General features: G+C 44.8%; 1 protein-coding gene across 4 annotated transcripts in view; it reads right to left on the bottom strand.

Annotated features, from left to right (window-relative positions):
- The window catches only part of LOC147015911 (uncharacterized), a 215,507-nt gene that overhangs the window by 181,891 nt on the left and 10,297 nt on the right, over positions 1 to 23,319 (bottom strand). For 2 of the 4 annotated variants that reach the window (XR_015049917.1, XR_015049915.1), the window contains exon 2: positions 8,927 to 9,011. The exons of 1 other annotated variant lie outside the window; for it this stretch is intronic. The gene's annotated coding sequence lies outside the window, so the exon portion shown is untranslated. Of the gene's footprint in view, positions 1 to 8,926; positions 9,012 to 10,289; positions 10,415 to 23,319 lie in introns of all 4 variants that reach the window. One more of the 4 variants, XR_015049916.1, reaches the window with a different exon arrangement.

Below are 23,319 nucleotides of genomic sequence, written 5' to 3'. Positions count from 1 at the left end.
GCCATCCTTCTAACTACATCCCCGAACTAACTCGTGCTCCCACGTCGTCCCTTAAACTACAGCACGTTCCATTTAACACGACGTCGCTAAGCTACGTCAACTCTACACATCCACAAGTCTGTCACTGTTCTCAAATCATCAAAAATCATTTCCCGTTTTCCCATCCTAAATCTGGCTACAATCCCTCTAACTAATCCATTCCACGGACTCCATGAGGACTTACTCCTGCCCCATGAAGTCGGTCTAACTAAGCTAACCCTTCCCCCTTACTAGTTTCCATCCTGTGCCCCGGCCAAGGGGGTCTTCCACCCCTTGCCCAGGAATCCTGTGCACCCGAAAGTGAGGCTTGCTTTTCCTTTTTTTTTTTTTTTTCCATGCGCATCACCAGCGCGGCAACTCGCGCACTTTGCACCTGCCCGCGACGTCATGCAGCTGCACGTGTACCTCGTCCCTCCTTGGACGGTACCATCCGGCAGAGATACCCCTCCTGCCGGATTCCAACCCCACGTGCAACCATGGCGTCACCGTGCGCATAAAAAAAAACACAAGCCCCACGTCTCGAGGGGTTCCCCACGCGAACACATGTGCTTTGCCCGTTGGAGCTGAACACACACGATCGCGTGGAGAACCCGTCCGGTCCAAATCCATAATCCTGCCTAAACTTTGTCCGTCCGCGGGATCGGCAAATCCACCGCGTGCGTTTCCGGACCGGGACTTCACTCTCGCAAGCGAGCACGTGGTGGTCTCGTGCGTTGCACAACACGAACCTCGTGCTCACTGCTGGGTGAACCCGGCACGGTCCCCGAAATAGCTACAGCCGCTACTCGGCTTTCTTTCTTAACATGTCGCCGTCGTCGCCATTCAACACACGCACACCTGCGTATTACGACGCTCACAGTCCATTCCATCACATTCACACCGGGAGACGCGGCTGCGTGCTCCCGCATGCCAACCGACATCTCCCTTACATACCGCTCTCTCACACACACGGTCTCCCTTGCATAACCCATACCACTCACACGTGGTGCTCCATTCACTCGTGCCTCACTCACACACGCGGGGGAACTCAACCGCGGTTCCTCATCCACACACCGTGCCTCACTCATACACGCGGGGGCACTCAACCGCGGTGCCTCATCCACACACGCGGGGGCACTCAACCGCGGTGTCTCATCCATACTCCGTGCCTCACTCACACACGCGGGGGCACTCACCCGCGGTTCCTCACTCATACTGGCCGTTTCATCCACACACACGGCCTCACTCACACACGGTGCCTCACCCACACACGCGGGGGCACTCACCCGCGGTGCCCCATCCACACTCGGCGTGCTGGGAAGCACGTACTCTGGCACCATCGCCACCACACCACTCACACACGGGGTCGCTTCCACACACGGTGCCGCACTCACACCTTGCACCACACACACAGGGACAACCACACTGGGGATTCGTGTCCCCACAAGGGTCTCCGGGGCCTCTATACCCCCCAAGCTCTCCGTGCACCCGTCCGCAGCACTCCTCCCCTCGACCTCGCAAAGCACGACCGAACTCACCTGGTCGTGACTCGCCTCAAGGGGGCATACTCCCTCCCCTCGTTCCTGAAGGAGGCCATCCAGGTGCTCGCACTGGGTCCCTACACGCTCCGCGAGCTCAACCTCACTATCCTCCACTACCTCCGTGTGTGTGTGTGCGTCACTTACCCCGTCTTCATCGTGTTGTCTCTCCTCTATTTTTTCTGTCTCCCGTGTCTCTATACATTTATAAGTTTCTGTCGTCGTCACCTCGTGTCTCGTCTCACACGTTTTGGTCTCCCCATTTAATTTTTCCCTCTTGGTCACCGTCGATTCCTCTGTCACGACCCTCGCCCAACACGCCCCGACTATTTTTTTTACCCGCCTCCACCGCGGGCCTGTCAGCCGTTGCACCCCCTTCCAGCTCGTTTGCTTCCACACGTGGAGTCGCCATTCCTATCTCCCTGGTCACGGCCTTCATGCCCGCCTGCAGGCATCGGCCCATGTTCTGCGTCTCACCCCGTAGCTCTTTCATTTCCTCCTTCATGTTTGCTTCCATTCCGTTTATTTGCTGTGTATTCGCATCCATCCTCGTTTTTACTTCATTTGTATTTGTATCCATCTTTTCGTTCATGCCTTTCATTTCGTTTTTCATTTCATTTGTCATTGCCGCCAGCATGGCGCATAGCTGGGCCATGTCGGATGCACTCAGCTGAGCCGTTTCGGCAAGGGTTGGGGAAGGGTTTTGGTGGAGAGGGGGGGGGGAGGTGTCATACACCGCGGCCGCTGCCGCACCCATTTCGAGCTCTGGGTTCAGTTGGGCGAGTCCGTGTTCCTGCACAATCAACATTTCCTGCACGGGGATTCCATCCTGGACCATGGATCCTACACATTCTACATCCATTTCTAATACCCCCGGCTCCCGCTCGCCTTGAGATGCCATCTTGCTTCTCTTAAAGGGTTAATTTGAATCGCTCGTAATTTGGAGGGAATCGGGGGTCGCTTCTCTCACCCCTGGACCGATTCCCGTGAATTTAGCCGGAGACAGGAGAGCCCGTTTTCCTGTTCTCCGATACCAGTGCCGCGAGGAGGGCGATGGATTTGTATCCCACTTCTGACACCAGTGTTACGGATTCGCGCCCGCCGGCGTGCTTACGGCCACGTAACTCGAATCGCGGCACGTCGCCCACCGGACGGACAATCCAGTCGTGACCCTCTCGGACTAACGCCGGGAACCAGTCACGGGTGGACCTTTCGGTCTCACTGCGATCGAGCCAATCAGCCCCCGCGTGGGATAGGGTTGCTCGCCAAATTCGACCTACCTAAGTACCCACACGGAGGGTAGACCGGGCGATCGCACCTCGCCGCAGGTCGACTTCGGACACGGGTCACTTAAGCGACCCGTTCCGTACTATCGGGATAACCGAGCGGTGTTATCGTCGGCCTCGACGGTTCGATTAATTATCGGGCGTATTCAGCCCACTACCAACCCTTTACGTGAAGCAAGATGAGGATTCAATGAAAGAAATGACGAAGCGAAGCGGGAAACAGTTCAACACAAAGCACATTTATTCGCGATGAACGGAAAGCACAAATATTCAATTCCACCAAAAGCACATAGAAAAGGAAAGAAACAATGCAATTCCACCAAAAGCACATAGAAGGAAAAGAAACACAATGCAATTTTTACACAAAAAGCAAATGCGACAATGCAGATCTAATACCGATTACGCGAGCACACGGCAACACTTATACAATTTTACTTCACAGACGGCGCCGACAACACATACCCAAAACCAAGGAAAAGAACAGAGAACCCTCAAGGATGAGGCGGGCCTGAGGCCGAGACCGGGTCGGGCCTACCCGTCTGGTGATGAGACGCGGAGCGGCGATGGTGCCTCAACTCCGCGGGCCTCGCGGACAGTGTCTGGTAGGGGGTGGGAAAGGGGCCCCCTTGGTCGCACTATCTCAGCGCGGGGGGAAACAGGAGGGGTTTGCTGATGCTCGGGGGAAAGGAGGATTTCTACTCTGTGGTTCGAGTCCCGCGACGAGCGTGTCCACCTCGGCCAGGTCGCGCCGTCGGCCTCCCTGGTGTGCAGCTCCCGGCACGACGCGAGCACCCCCTCGTCTGCCCTCGCCGCCTCTCCACAGCTCCGACCCCTTCGCTCCGACTCCAACGCACACGACGACGACCAACTCCTTCTTGCTTCTTCTTCCCAACTCCACCGACTGCGAAGTCTTAACTCTCCTCTACTGACGAACGCGGTCGCTTATATAAGCCCCGTGGCTTCGCTCTCTCATCTTTGACCCCCTGCCTTCGACCTTTCACCTCGCTCCCCATTGGCCCGAGAAAAAGTGGGCGTGAATGCTTTTTGATCCATAAATTTGCATATAGCGATCGCCCTCCAACGCCCTGGAGGCGGGGCCAAATCGCCCCTCGCTCACCGATTGGACGGAACAAAAGTGGGCGTGTGTCGTTTTTGATCCATTTTTGAAGTGGAAAATCTGTGGTTTTGTACACGCGGTTCGGCGCGCGCCCTGCACGAGTCCAACACCGGTACCCACAAGCGGCGCAAGAACGGTGGCGATGCGACATTTGCGAGGTGTGACGTGAAGCGGCGCCGCGGTGGGTGGTTGATGTTGTGGTTGGTGGTGGTAACAATGGCGGTTGGTCCAAAATAAAGATAGTAAAAGAAAAACGGCTATCCTGAAGAGTCGCAGCACGCATAAATGACATGTATTCCCACTAGACAACGGGTTTGGGCCTAACTACACATATACTTACCGAGATACCTCACCTAAGGGACCTGAATGGTGGTTTGCGAATTTGGTAACCACAACAATATATATATATATATATATATATATATATATATATATATATATATATATATATATTGTTACGGATTCGCGCCCGCCGGCGTGCTGACGGCCACGTAACTCGAATCGCGGCACGTCGCCCACCGGACGGACAATCCAGTCGTGACCCTCTCGGACTAACGCCGGGAACCAGTCACGGGTGGACCTTTCGGTCTCACCGCGATCGAGCCAATCAGCCCCCGCGTGGGATAGGGTTGCTCGCCAAATTCGACCTACCTAAGTACCCACACGGAGGGCAGACCGGGCGATCGCACCTCGCCGCAGGTCGACTTCGGACACGGGCCACTTAAGCGACCCGTTCCGCACTATCGGGATAACCGAGCGGTGTTATCGTCGGCCTCGACGATTCGATTAATTATCGGGCGTATTCAGCCCACTACCAACCCATTACGTGAAGCAAGATGAGGATTCAATGAAAGAAATGACGAAGCGAAGCGGGAAACAGTTCAACACAAAACACATTTATTCGCGATGAACGGAAAGCGCACATATACAATTCCACCAAAAGCACATAGAAAAGAAGAGAAACACAATGCAATTCCACCAAAAGCACATAGAAGGAAAAGAAACACAATGCAGAGCTAATACCGACTACGCGAGCACACGGCAACACTTATACAATTTTACTTCACAGACGGCGCCGACAACACACACACTCAAAGCAAAGAAAAAGAACACCCTCAAGGATGAGGCGGGCCTGAGGCCGAGACCGGGTCGGGCCTACCCGTCTGGTGATGAGACGCGGAGCGGCGATGGTGCCTCAACTCCGCGGGCCTCGCGGACAGTGTCTGGTAGGGGGTGGGAAAGGGGCCCCCGTGGTCGCACTATCTCAGCGCGGGAGGAAACAGGAGGGGGTTGCTGATGCTCGGGGGAAAGGAGGATTTTTACTCTGCCTCGAGTCCCGCGACGAGCGTCTCCACCTCGACCAGGTCGCGCCGTCAGCCTCCCTGGTGTGCAGCTCCCGGCACGACGCGAGCACCCCCTCGTCTGCCTTCGCCGCCTCTCCACAGCTCCGTCCTCTTCGCTCCGACTCCAACGCACACGACGACGACGACGACCAACAACCACGACTTCTTCTTCTTCTTCCCAACTCCACCGACTGCGAAGTCTTAACTCTCTTCTACTGACGAACGCGGTCGCTTATATCAGCCCCGTGGCTTCGCCTTTGACCCCCTGCCTTCGACCTTTCACCTCGCTCCCCATTGGCCCGAGAAAAAGTGGGCGTGAATGCATTTTGATCCATAAATTTGCATATAGCGACCGCCCTCCAACGCCCTGGAGGCGGGGCCAAATCGCCCCTCGCTCACCGATTGGACGGAACAAAAGTGGGCGTGTGTCGTTTTTGATCCGTTTTTGGAGCGGAAAATCCGTGGTTTTGTACACGCTGTTCGGCGCGCGCCCTGCACGAGTCCAACACCGGTACCCACAAGCGGCGCAAGAACGGTGGCGATGCGACGGTTGCGAGGTGTGACGTGAAGCGGCGCCGCGGTGGGTGGTTGATGTTGTGGTTGGTGGTGGTAGCAATGGGGTTGGTCCAAAATAAAGATAGTAAAAGAAAAACGGCTATCCTGAAGAGTCGCAGCACGCATAAATGACATGTATTCCCACTAGACAACGGGTTTGGACCTAACTACACATATACTTACCGAGATACCTCACCTAAGGGACCTGAATGGTGGTTTGCGAATTTGGTAACCACAACAATATATATATATATATATATATATATATATATATATATATATATATATATATATATATATATATATATATATATATATATATATTTACAGCCCAGGATTTGAGGTTCGCCACGAGGGGAAGTGCTTGAGTTCCTCCCTAACACTCGGTCCTGATGCCACCAGCTATGAATAAATCCGTGGCTCGCGGGTTGCGAATCAACCATGAATGACAATTGCTACCGCCAATACTGACAAGGTGTAATTACTTTGTGTGGTTACCTTATCTTTGGACGACAGTATCAAGATGGGCCTTGCCCTCGATGCATACTTCTCTTATCTTACCTGATCATATGCAGCCGAGTTGAGCTGCCAGTTACACGCTGGCTAATGTGAAGAGCCAATCGGTGGGGTAGAACTTCCCGGCTAAGACTACATGCGGACTTTGCTAGACCAATATGGAGGAAAAAATGTGATGAACTGGGTACATTTATAATACAACTTATTTAGAGCAAGGGCGAGGAAAGGTACGTGACATAATAAGCAAGAGATTTCATCCATGAAAATACGTGCAGCAGTGAAAGCAAGGATTGGTGAGGTTCAGCGAAAAAATACAGTTATGTACAAAAGAGAAGACAAAGGGCAGAGCTAAACTGATCAATTAGAACTTACACAGACTTAACTTAATCAATACATCACATTGGTGCCAAATCAGAGTCATCACTGGAAGGGTAGATAAGTAAAAAGGAAAAATGAGAAAAAGGTGGATTATTACATGGCCTCTCCCACTGTGAATGGCCCGATGGAACTGTGCTCTCCCACGCTGAGGGAAAGTCAAGGGAGAACTGGTACAGGGATAGCGGAGTGTGGCTGTGCGGCCGGATTATTAGCATGCTGCATTCCACTGAATCCCATGTCGCTCCACCACCTCGAGACCAGCCTCAGAAGCACACCAGATCACGATTTTCCAGAGAGAGAGAGAGAGAGAGAGTGTTCAAAGTTGGAGAGAGATTTCCAAGGAGCACCAGAGCCGAGTCGAGCCAAGCCTGTTTGAAGCTGCCAGCGCGATATTTATATGCCCCCAAATGGGGCGGAGTCCATATCCCAGCAAGCACAGCTGTGCCATGTGAAAGCCAATCCCCTTCAACCTTGTTCAGAACGCACCAGGCTTATTGGTCCTAGACCTCGCCAGTGTCACTTCCTCTGCGCACCGCCAGGGCGGAAGTATGTCATTCGTCCTTGAGGCGGGTCATGGAGTGGAGTTCCTGACTTAATGTGAGGGCAGCGTCCATCACTCCCCATTGGCAGTGCAAACGCCCTGGAGAGATGCGGATGGTTCCTTGGACAGCACAACGGTCACCACTGACAGGGAGGAACAACACATATGCCAGCGCAGACTTGCACTGGATGGCAGCAAGCTTGACCGGTCATGATGCTCCGAGTGGAGGTGAAGCAGCACCCAGAGCAGGGGTGATGGTGGTTGCTGTCATCAATCAAAGGCAAGTGATTGAGATAGTGCTGAAGCAGTGTTCGATGTGGGAATGGTGCTTGGTGGAAGATCAGCATCGAGATGGTAGAGTGTTGGCTGAGGTACAGTGGTTGAAAGGCTGTGGTTGTAGTCTTGTGGAATGGAGCTGGCTGTGGAGTTTGTGGTTGCAGCGGGGTTGTGGAAGTATGGTGGTTGAACTGTGGTGAATCTCGCGAGTGAGTGTTGAGATGCTAGCGAGCGATGGAATGTGTGCTTGCATGAGGTGGTTTCAAAACGAATTTGGAATAAAAGTCCGTGTACAATATTATTCAGTGTGGTGTAGTGATTGTGGTGGTTGTAGTGAAAGTGTGGTGTGGTTAAAGATGGTATGGTCGTTGAGTTTGGGCACACAATTTGAACCAGGTTTTGGCATGGATATGCAAATGAGGTGGCGTGCATGGTGCCTTTTGCTTCTTGGTGGTTATGGCATGCACCCCTGATTGTGGTTTTAAAGCAAAAGACAGAAAAACCGGGAGAAAGTTGGGAAAAAAAATCTACCTGAACCCAACACAATGCATATCCCCTTTGTAACTCACAAACATAGGGAAACGACTGTCTGGAACACTTAATAAGAAATAATCTACCTTGGGATTCACTGTATGGTAGTTGCCATTGCTGGGCCAGTGATAGTTTGCAGAAATGTAAATATATACTATTTATATACATATATATATATATATATATATATATATATATATATATATATATATATATATATATATATATATATACACATATACATACATATATATATATATATATATATATATATATATATATATATATATATATATATGTATATATATAATCTTAGCAGGTTTTAAGAAAAATGTATCTCCTTCCCCCATTTAAAAAGCTAAATCCGTTTCTGCATTTTGATCAATGATCTGGTGGACCATATATCGTTATGCTTTTCCAAAGCAAAGTGTATTTGTATTAAATTTGTGTTTTTACTTAATTATATTTACGATTTGCATTGGTATGAAAAGGTAGCTTAGTATGCTAAAGACGGTGTAGAAAAGGACCCATGAATTCATGAGAGTGAAAGCGAAATTAGGAAAGCATCCATACAGGAAGGGCAAAATAGCATGGCCTGTGATTTATGGTTAGTCCGGTAAGGCAGAGAACCTGTCACATTATAAACGCATGTAAACACAACAATATAAACAGAACAGAATGTCATGCTGCAGATTCAAAAACGATAGCATGAGTATTTTCTCGACTAGGTTCAGTCAGTATAATATGTGGATGCAAAACCCAGCACGAGCCATGTGGGAACTCCCCGTATCACAATCACAAACAAAATTTAACAGAGATTTGCTTACCAGCATAATTATGGAGATAGAGATTGTCATGGAACTCGAATGAGACGAATTGAGATGGAATCCAAACACTACACACCTCCAGATCCTGAATGGGAACAGCGATACCTGCTGAAAAATCACCTTCTTAACCCCCAAAAAGATGGCACAAATCATAGAATCATTAAGCGAACATGAATGGTGGAGGAATGGATCGCTTTGCTGTTGGGGAAACACAAAGCAAGTGAATACTGCAAATGGAAGAGCTTAATGGTCTGCACTCCCATGCAAACGGTACAGCTGGGACCACATTCCGCACAGTTGGGGAATTACCGCATTGCTTAGACACAGGGAAATCCCCAATGGGAACGCGCCATTCAACGCCTACATTTGTACAAACCCAACGAATGGCCAAACCGAACAAAGGGTTCAACTGAACAAAAGCGACCAAACAGAAACAATGAACGCACAAATGTTATTCAACCAAATGCAACCAAAACATTCCGAGTACAACAAAATGCACGAATGAAATTCGACTGCACACTGTTTGGTTTATCGAATGCATCTTAACGGGACAGTTATGGCCTATAAGAGTGTGATTCCGTTCATTGAAATTTGTCTTATCTAGTCTTTGTACGAATAGGTGTGCACAGTATTCATATTTAAACTTCATGGTATATGAGTGCTCTTTACATTTCCTACTTTGTCAGCTTCTGCCCAGTTTATTTGTTTCTAATCCTGATATGCCTTTTTTAATCGTCTTCATTATGGTTATGTACATGGCAGAACCATAATGGGCAATGCTTGATCAAAACTTGTTTTTAAAATGCCATTAAAGACTGGACTTGCTATTCCCTGTATGTAATTAAACATAAAGAAAGTTTGTTTTTATATTATGATTACAGGATACTTTCGAAACATTTATGACATTAACTTCATACCAGCTTCATTGGTTTCGTCAATTTGTGAATATGTTCAGGTTTTATACCCACATGCATATGGACCGATAACCTCCAAATAGGGATAACTGCACAAAGATGCGGTACGTGGTGCACAGTTACTTTGTAAATAACAAAATACAACTCGCTAAATAATTTAAAATTATCGTCCAAATTTTTTTAATCGAAAGTATCCTGCCCATATTTGCTTCAGCAACAATTGATCTGTTTCCACCTGATGAGCAATTAAATAAGAATACTTTCTTCCTGCTGATTGGGTATGAAGCAGCCTTACAGTCAGCAGAGTTATCTTCAGCTCGATTTTCATAGGACACCAAAAGTTGAGGACCTTTTTTGAAACAGCCCCTTGGCTCGGAGCAGCAAACTGGTCTTGCCATGGTCTACCACTGAGCTTTTCGACACCCGCCGAGACCCTGCCCCCTTTTCACCTGCAATCAACCCCTCGTGTCACGATGCATCCGTATCCGCTCTTGACCTCTTGTTTCTCCTTTATCACACTTTGTGTCTATTGACCCCTTGTGCTCTGTTCCATTCTTCTGTAAGCCTCGATAAACTGCATAAAAGATGAACGCACAAAAATAAAGAAAAAAAATAAAGTCACATCAATCATTCACTCCCAAACAAATATTAAAATAAACTTTATTTTATGGCAAAATGAAGACTCTTGGAATGTAATGAATGAGCCATAGGTTAATCCATAGTATTTAAACGAGTTGTAACAGGGAATGAGTTGAGGCTGCAGAGGGATAGTGACAGTGAGTGTATCCCCATGTTAAAAAAAGTAATAGAGCATTTATCCCAGTGGGAAAAATGGTATTTATGACAATTAATTGAAAAGGTCATTCCGTTTCTTTTGTTCATTGTTCATTCAGTCACTCCATGTTCTGTGTATGTGTCATGAATGCTTGACACAGCAATTTTTCACAAGCCTGAAAAATTTGTTTCCTTTCCCACAACTTTTGTCGTACAAGTCTTTTCTTCTTTGTTTTTCAAAATCTTTGGACTCAAAACTTTCTAAATTGATTGATCTGCCAACTATTTCTGATTTGGGTGAGACAGTGCCAATCTGTTTACATCACGTCCCGATTTTGGATGACTTATGAAAAACTATTCAAAATTGGCGCCGCAGCTCAGACGCAACCAAACTTTTGTCCGAAATTCAATTATAGCCAAATCTGTGGTAATCAGACAGTTGGATAGTTCACGTAAACCGTTTTTAACCATTCATAATGGGACGTTCAAAACATTCTACGAATGAGATGCTCGCAATAGTCCATTCAATGCCAACTTTGATATTTCTCAAAATATGGATAATTACAACCAGACTCGGAGTCTTCATGGTTAGAGTGTCCGCTCTGAGTCTGGGAGGTCGGCGCTTCTAACATCAGCCGAGTCATAACAAAGACTTCTAAAAATGGTAGGTGCTAATTCCTTGCTTAACGCTCAGCATTTGAGAGGATAGAGCATTGACAAACAATGCTGGGAAGGCAATGGCAAACCACAAAGTATAAGCCTTGCCAAGAAACTGCTTCGGCAGCACAACACCAACATTCTGTAAAGAGTTTGGTACATTCAAAAAAAAAATTGAAAATTATATGCAGTTAGTAAGAAAACACGTTTCCTTATAATTTTTTGTTTACTTCTAATTCTACATATTTTAGTTCGAGTTTGATATCCTTCAGACAGGCAGGCAGAAGCCTCTTCCCTCTCTTCAGACTTTGACAAAATCGCAAACTTGTCAAACACTTGGAATATCTTTTAACCCTGAGAGATCTGTCTGTCTGTCTGTCTGTCTGTCTGTCTGTCTGTCTGTCTCTCTCCGAAAGGACTGCACCGCAAACCATCCAATCTACTTTCTCAACAATCATCTTGAAGAGGTTCAGTCACTCAAACTCTTGGGCCTCACTGTCAGCCATGATCCCTCTTGGGCAAACCACATTTCAAAGATGTCCTCCAAAACCAGTCGCCAAATGGGCATCCTCCGTCATGCAAAGTCCTCCCTTGGCACACCTGAGCTCCTATCCACCTACAAGGCTTTAATCAGCAGCTCTAAGGAATACTGCTCTCCCTTCTGGCGTTTGTTTTGGCCTATATTGATCTCGCGAAACCTTGTCGCTTGACCATCACAAGGACGGTGCCTACAATATGCGAACATTTTAGAATGATAGGCTGATCGGTTTGGGCTGTCGGCGAGCGGACAGTCAAACAAACAAATAGAACGGATCAACATGCTTGGCAATTTTTTTTTTATTTTTTTTTGCCAAGTAACAAACAGATAAGGGGTGAAAACATAACCTCCATCCACCTTCAGTGGCAGAGGAAAATATTCCGCCATTTTACGCCATCACGACCAATCATATTTTCCGATCGCCCTTTCTGGGTTGGGGAATAACAAAATTCAGAGAAAATTGCGGCTTGTAGGAAATATAGATTGTGCTCGGACATGCAAAGCAAGAGTTTAAAAGAACATTCCCATGTCATTTTTCTCAAGACTGCACAAGGTAAGGTGTTCTATGAGATCTCTAGTTGCATTTTGCAAATCTGTCTTTCTATCAGGGCTGAAATTGCTCGTTTGTTTTTTGTTTTGTTTTTAAATGAAGAAATGCATCATCAATCCCACAATACCCTGACTTGCTTACACAAACATCATATGCTAAACACCACAAAGTTCCCAGCATAATGTTTCCTTTGATTTATATTTTGCCCTTTGTTTCGTCACTTCATACAGACACTTTGCATTTCTGGCTTACCCTTTGTTTCGTCACTTCTTACAGACACTTTGAATTTCAGTTCAGTGATCTGAACATGGATATCAAATAAGTAGTAGTAGTAGTAGTAGTAGTGGTGGTAGTAGTAGTGCTCAATGATAATTATGATGAGGTGAACCAACCAGAGATTTCTTCATTAGTTTTTGAAAACTAAGAGGACGAAATTTGCAATAAACATCTTCTTCCGTTTTATTCTAAACAAGGAAGAAAATGAGAGATAGGAAGGTGGGGGGAGGGAAGGGGGTGAGAGGAGAGAGAGAGAGAGAGCGAGAGCGAGAGCGAGAGCGAGAGCGAGAGCGAGAGAGACAGCGAGAGAGAGAGAGAGAGAGAGAGAGACAGCGAGAGAGACAGCGAGAGAGAGAGAAAGAGAAAGAGAAAGAGAAAGAGAAAGAGAAAGAGAAAGAGAAAAAGAAAAACAGTAACTTGCAGGTAAGAGGGTTTGGTTAGGTGAGGGTGAGGTTAGGGTTAATGGTGGTAGAAAAGATTGTGGTATGTCGATGAGATAACATGGTGGTGCATATCCTCCTTGAAGCTCTGGAGGGAAGCATAGGATTGAACAGCCTCCGGAAGATAGTTCGACAAACAGGAGAAAACAGGAACAAAAGTTGAAAAACGACCGTTTTTACAGCCATTTTTCCCTGCTGTGCAGGGTTTCGGCTTTTTCTTGAGACAATGTTTTATGGCCGGATGCCCTTCCTGACGCCAACCCTGGTCGCCTCTTACGACACACAGGGATATGGTACACCTATTCTAACCGGGGCATACACCAGGCCCAGTACACTGGTACTCACTTCGCCGACCTCAGATGGATGACAGGCTGAGTCAAACCCCTGGTGTTAATTCAGCAGCCAACGGGGCTTGAACTCAGGACCCTGGGATCCCAAGCCGCCACCCTAACCACTAAGCCAACACCAGGCTTAACAAAAGTTGAAAAATAAGTATGGATAAAAGATGTTATGAATTCATTCCTCATGTTGATGTTATATATTCATTCCTTATGTCGATGTTATAAATTCAAGATGTTATAAGATGTTATAAATTCAGAGACGTCATAAATTCATTCCTTTAAATATGTCAGAGTTTTTTTCATTCCAGCCATCTTCAATAGTTTCAATACTGCTCAACAAAACGTTTTGGAACAGAAAATAAGGCGATTTGTGTTCTGCAGTGTTCAAATATATAATTCAATTGAAATAAAATAAAATATTTCAAAAGTTTAGAAAAAAAAACATTTGGATGTTTATTGCCATTGATGTAGCATATTTTACACCACCTTATTTAACACATTGCATGAGTTATTTGTGCCTGTTGTTTGTGTCCTTTATGATGTCGCTAAAACAGTAAATTTCCTGTTTGGAATGTTTTTCCATTTTGCTTGATTGCCAGACAGGCAGAAAAAGTAATATTTCTGCATCTGCACAATCAGGACGAATGTTCCTTGTTCATAAACTAACATTTGTAGACAGACAAAGTGAACGACCTGCTTTACCCCACTTTTCGTTTTGAGCAAGCGGGGTAATTAAATCACAACATATATTTCCAAAGAATGTTGCTCATATATGGTAAACATATTGCTTCCTCACACGCAAAAAACATTTCAATCACAACTGTAAATGCATTATCATTTGTGGGCCACCCTCTATGTTCAGGCGATAACATCCCAACACTGTTGGGAAGTAAGCAAACAGAACAACTAGTTGTATAGATGACCAGGCACAAAAGATGAATGGCTCAGGTAAAGGTTGTTAGAAGAGTGGGTGTGGGATGGTTAATGGGGATTGAAAATATCATGGGTACAAGATTATAAGACAATGAGAAATTGTAGTGTGCCATGAAAAATTTTCTTTTCAATCCTCATTGTTTAATGCCTTTGATTTTTACTTGCAACAAATAAGGTTGGCGTTGACACATCCAATAGAAAATGAGAGGGGTGGGGTGAGGGATCCAAGGTTCTGCACAGATAGATCTAAGAGGGGAAAAGGTGAAGGAGGGTGGTTGATCATCTCCCTCTTTCCAGGACAAAATACGTTAGGCCAATGATACCTTCGTTCTACAATTACGCCCTAATTTTAAAAAACAAAAAACACGTTCACACATTTTCATCAAAGGGATAAAGTCAGAGATTTCCATTTGCAGCTCAGCACCTATATCGCTGACCATTAAAAAAATTTGCAGGATTTTAAGAGAGGTGGACATTCTCCTCATCCACCTGCCCCACCATCACCGACATCCCTTTCACTTTTGCAAAATCACAGATCTGCTTATGTTTAGTGTGTTTTGCAATCAATTTTTTGATTGTATTGATTATATTGATATCGGGGATGCGCGCGCGCACACACAAACACACACACACACACACACACACACACACACACACACACACACACACACACACAACCCCCTTTGTCATCACCTAACTTAAACAAGGTTATTTTCAGTCCTTACAAAGTCAGCCTGTCATACTCAAATCGGAAACTCAGAGACGAGTCATATTTGAGTGACATTTTTTGTAATGACTTGTCTCAGAACCTTTAGACTTCAGTCTATAAACAATGACTTGATCAACTCATTTTAGAGTCATGGTAATTTTCAATGCATCCATTAAATCAAATATCCCCAGAAAAGGGGATGAAGTAAATAGGAGTGGGGAGAAAACAGATTGGCATAAGAGAGAACCTGCGAGGCAAGATGACATCATCGTGAGATTGGCTTGAAAGAATACTAAATTTTGTCACTCGAGGTGACCCCGAAGACTCGATTCCAGGTCTGCCACAAACACAAAGGGTTATTTAAGAAAGTCAGCCCTGTCGAGAAGGTCAAGGTAAGGAAGCAGAGTAGTAGTTGCTGTGCATGTCATGCTGTTCAAGACCGTCTCTCCCAAGCTCAATGTAAGAAAGTGGCTTAAATCTGCCCTCCTGTTGGAGGGGAACAACCTCCAATCCCCCTACAGCCCATTGAACCCCAAGTCTGTGTTAGCTCCCATCAAGGAAGTCGATAGACTGAGGCTTTAAAGGCGTTTGTAAGGGCGCACCCGACGTTTTAATCTGCCCCGGCTAGGGATGGGGAGATGACGGAGTGGAAATCGATCGGGAGGCGCAAAATCCGCCCTTAATTAATGACGCCTCGGTGCGAGCAGATTAAAACACCGACCGCAGGGGGGAGAAGGTTGCTTTGCTCCTTTGCCCTCTTTTGCTGTCGTGTTTTCCCCAAAGTTTGAAATTGAAGGTCCAGAGGAGGAACATGGAAGTTTTTTTTAATATAAAGGAAGGTGTGCAAGTGGCTTGGGCTTGGCACTGTTTAGTTGATTGACGAAAATTTCTTTCTTTCTCCCACAACTGATGTGGGTTTGATTCCCATAGCTGCTCACTCTTGCAAACAGGCACTTCGCAACTTTGGCGAGTATGCCAAAAACTGCTCAATACGAGTTAAGAGAGTCTTTCATCCTGCAGTGGACTGAAAAAGGCTGCTTTGCAGTTGAGGTACAATCAACTTGTATACAGTGGGATTTCTGCTACCTTCCTTTTTCTAACGCAATGACTGGCAGTTATATTCGGGGCAATTTATCACACTACATTTCGTATTGCTCCAAAATGAATGCGAAAATAAGGCTGATCATGTTATCCAATAATTGCTATAGCTGAGGTAGCAAAATAATTGCAAACTCCCACATATGAATAGGGAAAGGTGAGTATCTCAATGGAGTTTAAATTGAAGGAAAAGGTCACGGTATTAAAGACAGTCATGTTGTTCTGCCAATCAAGGAAATATACACGACCGGTCACAAGCTTCAGAACACCCCCATTTTTCCAGTTTTTACTGAAATTTAAGCAGGTCAAGTCCAGTGAATAACCTGAAATGGTACAAAGCTAAGTGGTAAACTGCCAGAGGTAAAAAAAAGTTGAGGTTTCCAAAAACTGAAAATAATGTAAATTTCAGAGTTGTTAAGAAAGGCCCTTTTGAGGGAACAAGTAATGGGTTAGCAACTGCAGCTGTTCTGCAGCAATGGAAGTAAATTAAGCCTTGAAAGTTGATGCAAAGAATTCCTACAGGTGTCCAAATTTTTGTTGATTAGTTACAAACCCTGTGTCTGTATAAAAGCAGTGTTGGAAGAGACTGTGTTGCTACACCCTCTGAAGCATTATTTGGACAATATTGCACTGCAGGAAGTAGTATATTGCTATCATAATGGCGAGAAAAAGACAATTAACAAAGGAAGACACAGACCATTATAACCCCTAAAAGTGTAGGTCTTTCTTTGGAGGAATTGCAAAGAAGCCAAGGTGTCAGTGAGTAGAGTTTCCGACACCATCAAAAGGCCCTTGGAAACTCTGACAGCAAGAGGTCTGGCAGACCCAAAGCCACAACACAATCAGAAGACAAGTTTCTGAGAGTCAACAGCTTGCGTGATAGGTGGCTCACAGGACAGCAGCTTCAAGCAAAGCTTAATTCTGGTCGAAGTAAAGGCCCGGTCACACCTTGACGTTTTAGCCAGCGATGGCAACGTATTAAAATGTATGTAAAACGCTGGCTTACGTTGAACTTTTGATGTTTTTTTTTAAAGATTCGGACGTATTCATAGCGACTTGGTCTTATGTATAACACATTGGTAATGGACACATAACGTTTCGTTGTGTTATAGATAACTTATACCAACGAATGCTGAACCTGTTGTTGGCCTACACAACCGATGCCCAACGATAGTCTAACTTAGGCATAGCGCGTTGCACGCATCGCCGACGATGTCGTGACGTAGCCTATTAAAAGGCTGACGCACAACGATTCGAATCATAACTGCCGTAGAAATGGAAGTGACAACATCGCGGTTACACCTTGGCGATCTTGCCAGCGTATGCCGACCTAAGAAAAATGTGTCTAAAACGTTGGGGCACGTCAAATACGGTATGAGTAAGTTTTGTATACGTGAGTACAACGCTAAAGTATGCTATCATATGTCGTAGTAAGTAGAGTACGTCAAGAAATTTTAAACATGTTCAAAATTTTACGACGTACTCGGCGTATGACACACGTTCCTCATGCGATGGGGATAAGTTTTACACACGATATGTGGACGCTTACACACGTCCACAAAGGCAACTTATAAGCTATTCATAAGTCGAAACACGTCGCGGTAATGTCTTTTTTACGCGAAACTTATTTCTAACTTATGTTTGACGTGCTTTGAACCAATTCTTTACGTAGTCCCAACACACATCGACGTATGTAGACGTATTCCAATGACGTCTTCCGGTCGACAAAAAAAATAAATTAACGCGTTTCTAGCTTATAACTGCCATATAAAGATGTGTTCCCAGCGGTTTTGGGAATTGGTATATAAAAATGCTGTTCATAAAAGGGGAACCCAACAGTGTTTTCGAGTCCTTTTTGAGTCGATGTCCATGTCAGCAGTAACAGTATCAGTATCAGCATCAGTATCAGTATTAGTATTAGTATTAGTAGTAGTAGTAGTTTGTTCATGTTGGCAGTAGTAGTTGAGTGTGAGGGGGAGGGTGTGGGTTATGATGGATCGTCCTTGCGTTTAACGATTTAACGATTTAAATGATAAACTCAACGATTTAAATGGCTGCATCTCCACTATTGAAAGTAGACGCTTGCGCTCAACAATTGGATTTTTTTTACACTCAACGACTTTTAAACGGTACCACTCAGCGCTGGTTTCATTGTTTACAATGAACGATTTAAATTGCTGTCACTCGCCTTTGTTTTTTGACGCTGGGATTTGGAAATTTGAAGCGTTTCTTCTGAACGTGTTAAAACGCTCAAACTCGACTATTTTAAATAGACGCTGCCGATGGACAATTGGAATCATAGCCAAGCTAGACATCGAAGTGTGAACATCCTCGTCATGCCGAAGAAAAGTTTGAAGAATGCTGCAAATAAGTGTCCTGGCCATGGCAGTGGACGCTGACGAAAGGACGATCCATTATACCGACGTCTTTCAGCCTATGAGTAACTTAAAAGTAACGTCTGTCGATGTGTGGCAACGATCGCGTAACGTGCCAACAACACGTTAATCATAGGTTAGAAATAAGTTTCGGGTACGCTAAACATTACCTCGGCGTGTCTCAACTTATGATTAACTTACAAGTAGCATGTGTTGACATCTGTCAACGATCGCAGACCGTGCATACAACCTGTGGCCAGCGTAGCGGAACGAGTGAGTCATACGCCAGCATACGTCGTGAAATTTCAAGCATGAAAAAATTTGAGGACAACCAAAAAGTACAACGTTTAAAGCCAACGTACAACGACGTATGGCAGTGTTTTTCAGCGTGCTCTCAATGTTATCAAAACTTACCCATAACGTATTCAACGTGTGCCAGCGTTTTAGAAAAAAAATTCAAAAATCGGCATACGTTGGCTAAAACGTCAAGGTGTGACCGGGCCTTAAGGAAGTCTCGGTTTCAACTGTGAAGAGAAGACTTTGAGTTGCAGGTTTGACAGGTCGAGTGGCAGTAAGAAAGCCATTGCTAACATGGCAAAATAAGAAAAAGAGGCTTGCCTGAGCTATGAAGCACCACCAGTGGGCGACTGAAAACTGGAAGGTCTTATGGACCGATGAATCAAAATTTGAAATCTTCGGTTCATCACGCAGGGTTTTTGTTCACTGTCGAGTAGGCGAAAGGATGGTTTCTCAGTGTGACATTAACTCTCAAACATGGAGGAGGAAGTGTGATGATCTGGGGCTCTTTTGCTGGATCCACAGTCGGCGACTTGCACAGAGTGACTGGCACGCTGAACCAAAAGGGTGACCACAGCATTTTGCAGCACCATACAATACCCTCTGGTCGACACCTAGTTGGTCAGGGGTTCATCCCACAGCAAGATAACGACCCAAAACATACCTCCAGGCCGTGTCAGAACTACCTTTGAAGAAAAGAACAAGACGGTATGCTTCAAATCGTGAAATGGCCAGCACAATCTCCAGACTTAAACCCCATCGAGCTGGTTTTGGATGAACTGGTCAGAAGGGTGAAAGCAAAGCAACCTACAAGTGAAACACATTTGTGGGAACTTCTGCAACAGTGTTGGGAAGAACTTTCTGAACAATATTTGATTTCCATCCTAGAAAGAATACCACAAGTATGTTCGCTGTTATATCTGCAAAAGGTGGCTACTTTGATGAGTCAAAAATTTAGATTAAATTTTGTTCAACAAAACGATTCCATGATTTTTTTAACCTCCGCCATCAAAGATGGACGGAGGTTACTGTTTTCACCCCTGTCTGTTTGTTTGTTTGTGAACAGTATTACGGAAAAACTCCTGGACGGATTTCGACGAAACTTGGTGGGGGGATTAGGTATGGTCCAAGGATCATGCCATTAGATTTTGGACTTGGTCTAAAGTCCAATATGGCCGCTATGGCGGCCATTTTGAAAAAATATTTGAAATTTTGTTTTTGCATTTCTACATGTTTTAAGTGATTTCCAACCAAAAAAAATAAATTTGTTCGAGAAAAAAACAACAAAATTTTGCAACTTTTTTTCAAAAAAAAATTTCGATTTTATTTGAAATATATTTGATTTTTTTTTGCATTTCTACATGTTTTAAGTGATTTCCAACCCCCCCCCCCCAAAAAAAAATTTTGTTAGAGAAAAAAAAAGGAAATTTTGTACCTTTTTTTTCAAAAAAATGATGTTTTTGGGGCATTTCTACATGCGCGTCGATCTAGTTTAGTTTATTCAATCGTGGTTCAGTAGAGTCTGATCCGTTTTGACCTACAATGAATAGGATATCAGGTTCACTTAAGTGACCCAGCAGTATTGGCGGCAGAGGTTTTGCACTCTACCGAGTGCTCCCCTTCTAGTTACCTTCGCAAACTTCGTTTGACGAAGGTATTGTATTGACCCTGTGTATTTATTTATTGGTAAATATGTGTGCGGACAACATTGCGCAAAAACTGCTGGACCGATTTGCATGAAATTTTCAGAGATGATGTGCAGTTACTCAAGGACGCCAGGCGAAGCTTTTTGGAGCGATCGGATCAAAGGTCAAGGTCACGGTCACGAAAAGGTCAAAATCGTTTTTTTTGCGATTAAAGTGTCAATTTTGTTCCGATTTACATCAAATTAAGTCCAAAATATTCAGTATTCAAATCCCGATCCACTGATATAGCGTATGGTATAGTGTTTGCAACCCTAATTAGTCTGTGGATGTCAAAGGTCAAGGGGGTCACCAAAATGGAGTTTTTGATTGGGAAGCGTTGTGGACAACATTACACAAAAACCACTTTGCAGATTGTCATGAAATTTTGTGGACTTGTTTGACATCATGAGAGGACAAATCGATTAGATTTTGGGAGCGATCGGGTCAAAGGTCAAGGTCAAGGTCACAAAAAGGTCAAAATCGTTTTTTTGCGATTAAAGTGTCAATTTTGTTCCGATTTACATCAAATTAAGTCCAAAATGTTCAGTATTCAAATCCCGATCCACTGATATAGTGTATGGTATAGTGTTTGCAACCCTAGTTAGTCTGTGGAAGTCAAAGTTCAAGTCGGTCACCAAAATGGAGTTTTTGATTGTGCAGCGTTGTGGACAACATTACACAAAAACCACTCCGCAGATTGTCATGAAATTTTGTGGATGTGTTTGGCATCATGAGAAGACAAATCGATTAGATTTTGGGAGCGATCGGATCAAAGGTTAAGGTCAAGGTCACAAAAAGGTCAAAATCGTTTTTTTGCGATTAAATTGTCAATTTTGTTTTGATTTACAGCAAATTAACTCCAAAATGTTCAAAATTAAATTCCCCATCCTCCTTTTGTCACCCAAGGAGTGTACTTTTGTCACCCAAAGCAGCGGTCGGGGGTCAAATGTCAAGGGGGTCACACAAATTCACATTTATATCGGAAAGCGTTGTGGACAACTTAACGCAAAAAAAACAAAATGCAGAGAGGCTTTAATTGTTTTGGATTTGTTTGGCATAATGAAAGGACAAATCCATTAGATTTTGGGAGCGATCGGATCAAAGGTCAAGGTCACAAAAAGGTCAAAATCGTTTTTTCATGATGAAAACGGATAATATGTTTCCGATTTACATCAAATTAACTCCAAATTGTTCAGTGTTCAATTCCCCATCTTCTGAAATGACACAAGGTATAGTACTATTGTCACCCTAGGTAGCGGTTGTGGGTCAAAGGTCATGGGGGTCACGAAATGCATATTTGTATTGAGATGCGTTGTGGACAAATTAATACAAAGGTAACTAGTAGCTGCGGCGAAGGTATGCACTCTACGAGTGCCCGTTCTAGTTTTTATCTGCAATTGTTTATTTGTTCTATGCTTTAATCTTAGAGTACATTGAAACATTAGAGTGCTTAAATTTCAACAAAAACTGGAAAAATGTGGGTGTTTGGAAAAAAAAGAAAATTTGGAAATTGTAATACCACCTGCCACCACCACCAGATGGCACTACACAGAGAATTTATCCCCCCCCCCTGCTCGCCACACACCCGCATGAGGCCACAGCCACATAGCCTATGTTACCCCCACACAAAGTTGTATGAGAGAGAGAGAGAGAGAGAGAGAGAGAGAGAGAGAGAGAGAGAGAGAGAGAGAGAGAGAGAGAGAGAGAGAGAGAGAGAGAGAGTGAGAGAGAGGAGGGATGAGTGGGGCCAAAGCTGTGGTAATGGTCCATGCACCAATGTGGACATTAGAAAGTTCTGATCTGACTTTGAGCTCCTCCCTACAGTGAGGGATTATAAAATGCCGGGCATTCGGCACAGAATCTGGTTCTGGTTCTTCTTGGGTGCCATTCAATTCTCGTTCTTCTTGGTTGTTGTTCGGTTCTGGTAATCACAGGTAGAAGGACAACGAAGCTTGACGAAGCAGAACAGAGCGGAATAGAGTCCACGACTGAGCAGAAGAGCCAGGCACCAGATTGAGCACAGTATTAGATAGGATAGTAATACACTTGCAGTCCTCCTTACACTTCACCATTAGCCAATCTCCTCACACATTCTTTTCTTTATTTCCATCTCGTCTGCTGTGGACACAATAAAGGAGCATAAACAATTGTCTAGGGTCATTGATTCACATATTTTACATCTTCCTCTTTGCACATCATCTGCCAATCACTGCACCCCTCACCTCACCTCCCTCTGATCACACACCAGAGATGCCCTCAGTTTTCCTCTCCCCTTCCCCCTCCTCAGCGACTGGGTTTGCATTGGTCCATCAACAGCACCTGGTAAAAAGAGGTCGCAACCACCTCAAACTTTCTCCTTATCTTTCTTGCTCTCCAACCTTCCTCGGACTATGATTCTGATGGTGCCTGTTGTGTTAGTGTAATTAAGGTTAGCATTGGTTTATCTCTGCCCTGTGTCTTTTCTTTGTGTATGTATATATATATATATATATATATATATATATATATATATATATATATATATATATATATATATATATATATATATATATATATACAGTCATGCGCCACTTAACGACGGGGTTACGTTCTGAGAAACGCGTCGTTAAGCGACGTCGTCGTTGTGCGAACATCATTTTTTTTTCGTTTTCGTTTTCGAACATCGTACTTACACAAACCTAGACACCTTGGCTATATGGTGTAGCCTATACAGCATGTTACTGTACTGAATACTGTCGGCAATTGTAACACATCCAAGAGAGACGGAAGACACGTTAGATTTACTTTTGTGCTGTTCATGACGGCC

The sequence above is a fragment of the Eptatretus burgeri genome, chromosome 12 (genome assembly GCF_056783735.1).
Source record: "Eptatretus burgeri isolate ZD-2024b chromosome 12, Ebu_testis_v1, whole genome shotgun sequence".
Lineage (NCBI taxonomy): Eukaryota > Metazoa > Chordata > Myxini > Myxiniformes > Myxinidae > Eptatretus > Eptatretus burgeri.
Note: the sequence above shows the minus strand (reverse complement) of the source record. Positions and strands in the feature narration are given on the sequence as shown.